Below are 9,422 nucleotides of genomic sequence, written 5' to 3' on the forward strand. Positions count from 1 at the left end.
TTTTCTAGCTTGAGCTTCCTTCTTCCGTGTTTTTATTTTTGTGATTTTTGTGAGCGGAGATTTTCTAAATGTTGCGAGTCAACATCCTTTCCTGCTCGCTCTGCTCAGCGGCTCAACGGACGTTTAGAGTTTGTTTGTTACTTTCAATTCGTTATTTTCCCTATAAATAATGTTAGACTAGAGAGGGTCTAAGGTCACTTCTTCCCGAACCTATGCTCGTGAGGATCGACGCTGATTGAGTGGACGGCGACTCGGGAGACTTTACTGAGAGACCTGTCCTGACCCAAATGACACTTAGCTAGAATAGGTAACTATGAGAATAATGATTTTGCTAATGATTGATTTTCCTTTGAACTAATTTAGATAAAAGATGACCTTTGTTTGAATCACAGTGTCGGGTGGTTATTTCTTTGTCATTTATTGAGTTTCAAATGTATTTCCTATGTTTAAAATCATGACTCAGGACAATTTCTTTAGGTTGCATTGACCTCGTTTAAATGCAGATTGTTCAGGTTTCTCTCCCATATATACAGTGTGGATAGAGTAGTAGAATGAATGTTAGTGTGATGGGCCCTAGCGTATGATGAGAGTATGTGCGTGTGACTGTGGATTTACTCTGTCCGTGGAAGTAGGGAGAATTTATATGTTCCGATCTGCAGCACCAGTCTCAAGGATGTTTGTCAATGGTGGTTGCTTCGCCAACAGTTCAGTTCAAATAACGTGTGTACCTAACCACTTTATCCAGGGATACTTTCACTGGGAGGGCTACAGGTATCTGAACCTCAGGAAAGGAGTGGGTGGGTTTTCCCTTTCCGGGAGCGGGTTTAGGCTGTTTGTCATGAGCACACGGCGAGGAAGGAAGGAAGGGTGCTGAGCGTACAAAAGAGAAATTTGCAACAATTTTTTACTATTTGGTCTTCAGCTCCAATACTGCATGTCTGCATGTTGAAATCAAGTGCAGATGGCTTCAAGAGCAACGTCCCTTTGAGGATCAACGGCATGCTTCTTCAGTGCTACAATAGGGTCCATGCAACTAAGTTTGCATCTGGAGATAGGAGATACCGGTGAATTGATAGGATTGTTGGGATCTGTGACCGTGTGATACCCCAGTGTGATCAGGATCTCAAGCCCATTTTCCTTACACAGCTTGCGAGCAGGAGCACTAGACACTTTTTAAAGTACGCGTTTGGGGGCCACTTTTTGTCCTCAGAGCCCTTCCAACAGATAGCCAAAGCAGTTACAGTGATTTGGGGTCCTTTTAACCGATTTGTACCTGTCCGTTGCATCAATAGTCCTTAGCAACACAGAGGAAATCATACCAACGCCCCGACGTTCCCCTTGGGCCGTGTGCCAGAATGGCTCATTCTCACAGCAGTCATAGAACAGCACGTCCATCTTAACATACTAAGACCGTTGTACCGATCTGGAAACAAGAGAGAGTTAGTCTCACCATGGCTTACAAACAATGGTTAGCAAAAAGGGAACAGTACAAGTTAGATGACAAGGACTGTCACCCCGAACACAGTATTTTCCGGATCTTTTCAAAGTGCTGTTTCCAATTTGGGACACCAACCTTAGAGACCTTCTTTCTAAAGTAACAAGACTAACCCTGTCTGCCCCAGTGTTCAGTTGCTGCTGATGCATATACCTTCATTCCACCCCCTTCCCGTCATTGCTTTTCCTATTGTTGCTGCTTTTTGTTTCCCCACCTCCTCCCTTCCATTGCTGCTTGCTCCCACACATCCCAGTGCTTGCCCCATCCATAAATCCCCCCCACTGCTCTTTCCTTCATTGCTGCTTTCTGTATCCCCACCTCCTTGCTCCCAGTCTCTGCTTGCGCCCTCGCACCTCCTGGTGCTTGCCCAGTCCATGATTTTACCCCCTTCCCTGACCCCATCACTGCTCTAAACCCCAATTGCAGTATGTTTCGTTCTAGTGAGTGTTAGTGTCTGCCTTTTAATGTTTTGTTAATATAGAGCTGACGTGCTGATTGAAGTATGTGTGCACGGCTGCTATTACATGGCACACGTGTAGTCTCTATTTTCCATGCTTGTGGATGCGTGTGTGCATGTTTACACCAGATGTGGTTGTTCAGCAATGGTGTTTATAAATCAGACCTCAAGTGAATCAGGTATGCATGACCAGAGCCTGGAACGCCCTACCGTTCCACCTCAGACAGACGACATCACTCCCGATCTTCAAGAGAAACCTCAAAACATGGCTCTTCGATAGACCTCCTCCTTGATGGACTGGAACCTGCACCTCCACAGCGCCTTGAGACCCTTACGGGTGAGTAGTTGCGCTTAACAAGCACATGATTGATTGATTGATTGCATTATCACAGGGCATGTCAGAGCTTCTGAAGTACCTGTGTCTTCTGCTGTAATTGCATAGCCACATTTCTCCTGTGCAAAACGATTGAACTGTTAGTGTCTCATCATGTTGCTTTTCAATTCATAGGGCGGTGCTCTATTTCTTCAAATGTTTCCCGTTGGGCTGATGGAGCGGGTAAAATGTTTTCTTTTTATATACCCAATCCATTCATATATGTTTATATTAAAATGACTAATGAATAATTATAATAATTAATAGTTTGATATGCAAGTACTTAACCAACCTTATTAACAGAAAGAATATACGTGGGAATGCATCTGCATGGCTAAAATAATAAGTGAACTAAGTCTGTATGCATATTAAAATTATAAACGTTGCTTGAGTAATGTTATTGTGATTTGCGCTTAAATAAACCAGTATTAACTGCTTTGAATGTTGCATATGGCTAGATAAAGGCATACACATAAGGGTATTAGCAAGGGAATAACACTGTTTTAATCATTTCTATGTATTAATTACGATTTTGTGTTTCTTTGCTTAAAGTTGACTATTCTGGCCTACCAAAAGATGACCGCCGACTGAAACCTAACTAAAGTACATTACTTCATCATTTGAACAATGGAGGAAGGCGCCTGCACTGACTTCATTCGTGTCCTTTGTGTGACCTGTCAGACCATGCCCATGAAGACTACTCTGGGCGAGGTGCCAATGCCCCTGAACGTGAAGCAAATGTTACAAGTGGGAAAAATGAACTATAGAACCCAACCTGTTTCAACGAGCTGTTACATTTAGGACCACGGACATTCATTCCCATACATATGCTTTGAGACTTTTCCCGCATGAGAGAATTTGAAAATGTTTCCTAATGTACTGAGATGTATTTGAATTCAGCCAATCGGATTTCTGTAAAATGAGAAAATGTATCATTGATATGTAAATTTTAGTATAAATATTAGTAGACTAGAGAGGGCATTAGCCAGAAGCTACTGACGGAGAATCGATGATCAGAGATCCTTATGCTGACGGAGAGGACGGTGACTCTATATGATAAACAAGAACTCTGACGAATTTAATGAGGACCAGTTCTGACTTAGAGAACGACATTTAGCCAGAATAGGTATATATGACAAAAGATAATATTGCATTATTAAGATTTAACCTGCATTTAAATTAGATAAAAGAAAATCATTATTTGAATTACTGTGTCGGGTGATTATTTCATTGAAATGTTTATTGATTAGTTTGAGAGTTAAAGTGTCATTAAACTAAATAACAACTAAATGATTCAATCGACCTCCTGATGGAGGATTTGTTAGGGTGATTCAGGAGAAGTGGTTTTCCTCTATCAAAGAGAACAGTTGTGGTCCGGAATTGATGTCCCTTTGTAGGCACGGATAGTTTGAGAGAATGAATGTTGGTGTTATGGGCCCCACCAGTGTGTGATGTGTGTATGTGCATGTGACTGAGAAATCATTCTGTCCGTGGAAGCAGGGGGTAATTGAATAACCCGAACTGCACCAGGGCCACTTTGTTACTTTTTCTGCATTCACTGGTGAAGTGTTTCCGTGTGCCAGTGTTGCTTAGCTTGAAATCTCTTCAAAGGAGTCAGGCTGCGTCTTGATGTCTCAAGGTCTACCTGCCCCTCCGTGTCCACGGCAAAAGAAGTCATTTTGATGTGGTTGCCAACGCAATGTATTTCCTCATGTTCACCTTTGTAAACCAGCCTAACACAGATTCTTTCTGGTTTTTTTTTGCAGTTTTATAAAGCACCACCACCACCCGAAAATAGTGGAAAGCTTTACATTAGCACCAGTTTCTTTTTTATACAGTTTTATATAGTGGCAACACCACCCAAATGTTTTGGATCGCTTTACATTAGCACCAGTTCCTTTACACAAGGACACATTCATTTTTGTAGGCACGGGGAGATTAAGTGATTTGCCCCAAATCAAGGATGTTAAGCCAAAGCCCAAAAGTGTACCCTGTTTTCCAGCTCCCTATTCGCCATCTGTGGCCCTTACACCACATCCTCTCCCTAGCCTGGGCCTCAGTACCACATTCAGTGATTAAGGCCAAATCACTTAATCTTCCTGTGGCAGCCCACAGTTGCTGTTCGTTGCTCGTCCACCTCCTGCCCATCGCTGCTTGCCCGTTGAACTCCATTGCACAGATCACCACCTACCCCCGCTTTTCACATTTTTTGGTGCAGTTTTATATAATGCCAAAACCACCCCAATGCATTAGAGCGCTTTATATTGGTACCATTTACTTTTTGTGTGGTTTTATACAACACCAACACTACCACCCAAAGGTATTGGAGAGCTTTACATTAACACTAGTTACTTTTAACGAGGACACCGTAAAGTTAGGCAAATCACTTAATCTCCCTCTGGCAGCCCACATTTGCTGTTGGTTTCCAGTCAACCTCCCGCTGCGTGCCTACGCTGAACTCCCGTTGCACTGATCCCCTGCTCCCCCATATCCCTTCCTCCCCGAAAATGCTTTTGACATGTTTTTGTGCAGTTTTATGTAGCGCCAACACCACCAAATGTATTGGAGAGCTTTACATAAGCACCAGTACTTATTTTGTGCAGTTTTATATAGCGCCAACCACCACCTGATGGTTTTGGGACGCTTCACATTGGCACCAGTTACTTTACATAAGGACACATTCATTTTTGTAGGAAAGATGGGGAGATTAAGTAATTTGCCCAGAATCAAGGATGTTAAGCGGGCGCTGAAACTCAAACCGTTTTCCCAGCTCCACAGTCAAAAGCTCTAGCCCTTACACCACACCCTCTCCCAAGAGGACGCCATATCCTCTCTCTAGCCCTAGTTCCACATTTTTGTGATTACAGGTAAATCACTTAATCTCCCTGTGGGTGCTCAAATTTGCTGTTGGTTGCCCGACCACTTCTCGGCCATCGCTGTTTGCCCCGGCTAAACTCCGCTGCACAGATCCTCCCTGTGTTTTTCACATTTTTTTGTGCAGTTTTATGTAGCCCCAATACCACCCTAAGGTATTGTAGCGCTTCACATATGCACCGCAATTTTTTGGGGGGCAGTTTCATATAGCACCAACACCACTAGGTATTTGAGCACTTTACATTAGCATACCAGATACTTTTTTGGTGCAGTTTTATGTAGCACCAACACTGCCCAAACGGTATTGGAGCACTTTACATTAGCACCAGTTATTTTTTGTGCAGTTTTATATAACACTAACACCACCCGAAGGTACTGGAGCACTTGATATTAGCACCAGTTACATTACACAAGGACACGTTCATTTTTGTAGGCATGGCAAGATTAAATGATTTGCTCAAAATCAAGGATGATAAGCAGATACTGAAACTTAAACCCTGTTTACCAGCTCCATAGTTGGCAGCTCTCGTCCTTGTGCCACATCACCTCCCAAAAGGACGTCATATCATCTCTCAATTTCACATTTTGTGATTACGGATATATCAATCTCCCCGTTTCTAAACACAACAAACATTGGCAACGCTAAAAGGTGTCGCCTGGGTGAAATCTATTGTTTTTAGGTCTCAGCTAGACAGCGCATGCGCTGTCTCGAAGAGACGTGTTGTGTTCTGTCTGTGGGCTTACAAGCTGCCCATCTCCTATCAATGTTAAGCTTAAGCATTGCTCTCATTTTCTTTGATGCCATTCATTGTGGCATGCAGGTGTCATGCCTTCTTTTTGTGTTGGGCCCTCCCATAACACATAGACCAAATACATTTCTCCTTACACTACTACCAGTATGCAAATCTATTTTTTCTTTGTTTTCAGGCACTCCATAGGAATACTTGTGTTTTCAGTCCGTCTGCCTTGTACACAAACACACATACCACTAAAATGCATGTGTGTGTACATTAGCAAATACATTACTTAAAAAGTTGTTAAAACACAACAGATAATCCGATGATTTTGGAGTGATTTCTCAATCTGTCTTGTCATATCGCGAACCCGAGCCAATAGTATTGGAGCCCTTTATGTGCTCACCAACAGTCCACAATGACGCATTCATTTCCAATGCTGATCGTGCTTCATTAAGCTATTTTTTTCCCCTTCTTTGTTGCATCCTTCCACCCTCACCCTCTCCCACCGTTGCTTGCCCATCTCCCCATCACCTCCCGGTTCCCTGCTTGATCCATTCCCCTACTATTTACCTTTTTGCTGCTGCTTTTACTTTTTTAGTGCTGCTGGCTGGCCTAGCGCTTGCGTTCATGCGCGTGTGCACGCACGCAGCCGGCCGCCAGCAGTCTTTCACGGGTCATTAGAACCGTGATGACTTTCACTTTCGCAAAAGGTAAAGAAATAGAAAAAAACATCTATTTCTTTACTTTTGCTATAATCGCGGCACCCGCGCTTTACTTTTAATGTTCAAAGTAAAGCGCCGATGCTTGTTTTTCCAACTCGGCACGGCCTCCCCTTTATGGGGGTCACGCTATAACTTTTAAATATGCTCCGAGTTTGTGCTCCCCTTCCCCCGTGCAGATGCTTCCTCTATGCCTATTGTTCTCCCTCCCTCTCCCATCCATTCCCTTCCTGTGCCAGGCATGCCCACTGCTGCATCTCACCAGCACCCGCTGGTTGCTGAGGGCAGTGCACTAGACAGGACCTATTATAACTAGTTCGGGGCTAGCAGGCAAAGGCACTTCTCCAAACCCACTGCATGTGTCCAGAGCGCCAAAATTGCTGCTAGGCGCTGCGGACTACCCGTCCCTCGAAAACAAATACACCTTAAGAATGTAAATCCCCGTGTACCAAAAGGCGTATGCCCGCCAGGTAGTTCTGCACCATGCCCACCTCCTCTATGTGGTGTAATCTCCGTAACTTGTGCCAGGGCACTTCAGCGCTCAGAAGCAGCCTCGCTGGCAAGAGGCGCTTTAACAAATACACAAACTTTTAATGAAATGAACCAAATTCTTCAATAACACTGCAATGTGTGTAAATACTGTGCTTCCATACTCAGTGCGTAATTTAAAAAGACAGCAGATAAAATGTACCCCGTGGGAGTAAATTAATGGTGCTCAAGCGCTATACAAACGCTAATAAATTCACAACAAAATCAACCGAAACAAGTATTTCGCGTGGACTATTTAATCCCGTCTGGACAGCGCCTGCATACCTTGCTTGTTTGAAATAACTGTGCTTCTATTCGCTGAACAAATGGTTTTAGTTACACGTAGCGCTCAACAGCCAACCCAGCTCTGTTTCTAAACATCCACAATTGGTGCAGGTGAAGCCCGTACATGAAGGCAATTTGCCAAGGAACACACATTTTTGTAAACAGGGAAAGCCGGGATTAGAAATCGGGTTTGCTCGACTACCCGCGGACAACATTCTCCCATATTTTGCTGATTTACAATTATTGTCAGGATAACATGAACCATACTTTGTTAAGAACAGAAGTACAATGGACACATTTGTTTGTGAACCCACGAGCGAGTGATCAGAGTATTGTTCTCGCGATAGAAGAGGGCCGCGCACATATTTTCGAGCGTACATCCACCCCACTGTTACTGAAGTAGGGTTGTTCTCTGCACCCCCATCTCCCTCATCCTGCCAGTACCCCAGTAAAACATCTCAAACTTCGACACTCAGGCGATTCTTTCCAGAAAAAGTTTGTTGAACTCACAGGAGTCGTCTCATCTTCACCCTTGTACAACTCCCTAATGCAGGGTTATATATAAATGGATACCACCCTTTATAGCGCACACTGCAGAACATCAGCGCATGTAGGCGCTTCAGGGAGATAACATGATGGATTTGATGCAGGAGCCAGACACAATGAATTGACCCATCGCCTTTAAGTATACATTATTTTTAGCGGCACTCATTTCATCACTGGCAAAAAGATAAAAGGTGAGTTGGCTCTGACTGAGTTCAGACCTGGGAGCTGCACATGCCCCCTCGGTGGCGGGCGCTCATCAGAAGCAGCCACCTGTCTCAGAGGGCAGCCCGTGCCCTCCCTGTGTGACTGGCACAGTCCGTGCCACACTCCTCTGCCTCTGGAAGGAGCGCTTCTCTCCCACGAACGGGCAGCTGTTGGCCATTTCGCACCGGCAGAAAATACCAAACTCGTTCTTTTAAAACGTCCCACAACATTTCTGAAAAGTCAGCAGTTCGCAGACCGACCCGTATTTGAATTACTTTTTAAAACAAGCATTGACATAGCCAATAGGTCTCACCTTTGGGACCTTATAAGTGTTTAGCCATGTACCAGTTGATGTTGTTGCACCAAGGATATTGTGCTGCATAACTAAATACTTATAAGGTCCCAAAAGCGAGACCTATTGGCTATGCCAATGCTTGTTTTGTACTAGCTTATGGTACTAGAGCACTTGTTCTGTCCTTCATCTTGCCATTTTATCCCTTGTACACATACTATTAAAATGCATGCGAGCGTACACAAAAAAAGTATTTCTTAAAAAGTTGTTAAAACATGAACAGCACTTATTTATTTTTTTTGCACGATCCGATGGTATTGGAGCCCTCGCTCCGTCCTCCGTTTTGCCATAGCATAAATATGAGCCGATGGTATTGGAGATAATTAAGTGCTAACCAGTTACATTCTAAAATGACACATTCCTTTGTGTTGCTAATCCTGCTTCAATTGAGATATTTTTCACCCCTTCATTGTTGCTTCCTTCAGCCCTCTTATGTTGTTGCTTGTCCATCTCCCACACCACCCTCCAGTTTTGCTTGACTCGTCCACCCACTACCTCTCTCGTCGCTGCTGCTTTTATTTTATTTTTTACCATGATCCAATGATATTGGAGCGCTGGTTCCGGCCTACATCTTACCATAGTGCTTACATGAGTCGATGGTGTAGGAGCACTTTAAGTGCTCACCAGTTACATTACACAAAGACACATTCATTGTCATATGGAGGGGGAAACGTAAATGGTTTACCTGTTCAGCCAAACCCGAGATTCGAAACTTGCGCCCCAGTTCCCTTGTCAGCAGCTCTGTTTGTTACGCCACATCCCTACTTCACTTCCAAGCTCCTCAACTGATTCTCACTATCACTTTCACACTTGTACAGCAAGACCCTGTCAACAGCGAACAAGTATTGGCAA

Source organism: Triturus cristatus, chromosome 7 (assembly GCF_964204655.1).
Source record: "Triturus cristatus chromosome 7, aTriCri1.1, whole genome shotgun sequence".
NCBI classification, from domain to species: domain Eukaryota; kingdom Metazoa; phylum Chordata; class Amphibia; order Caudata; family Salamandridae; genus Triturus; species Triturus cristatus.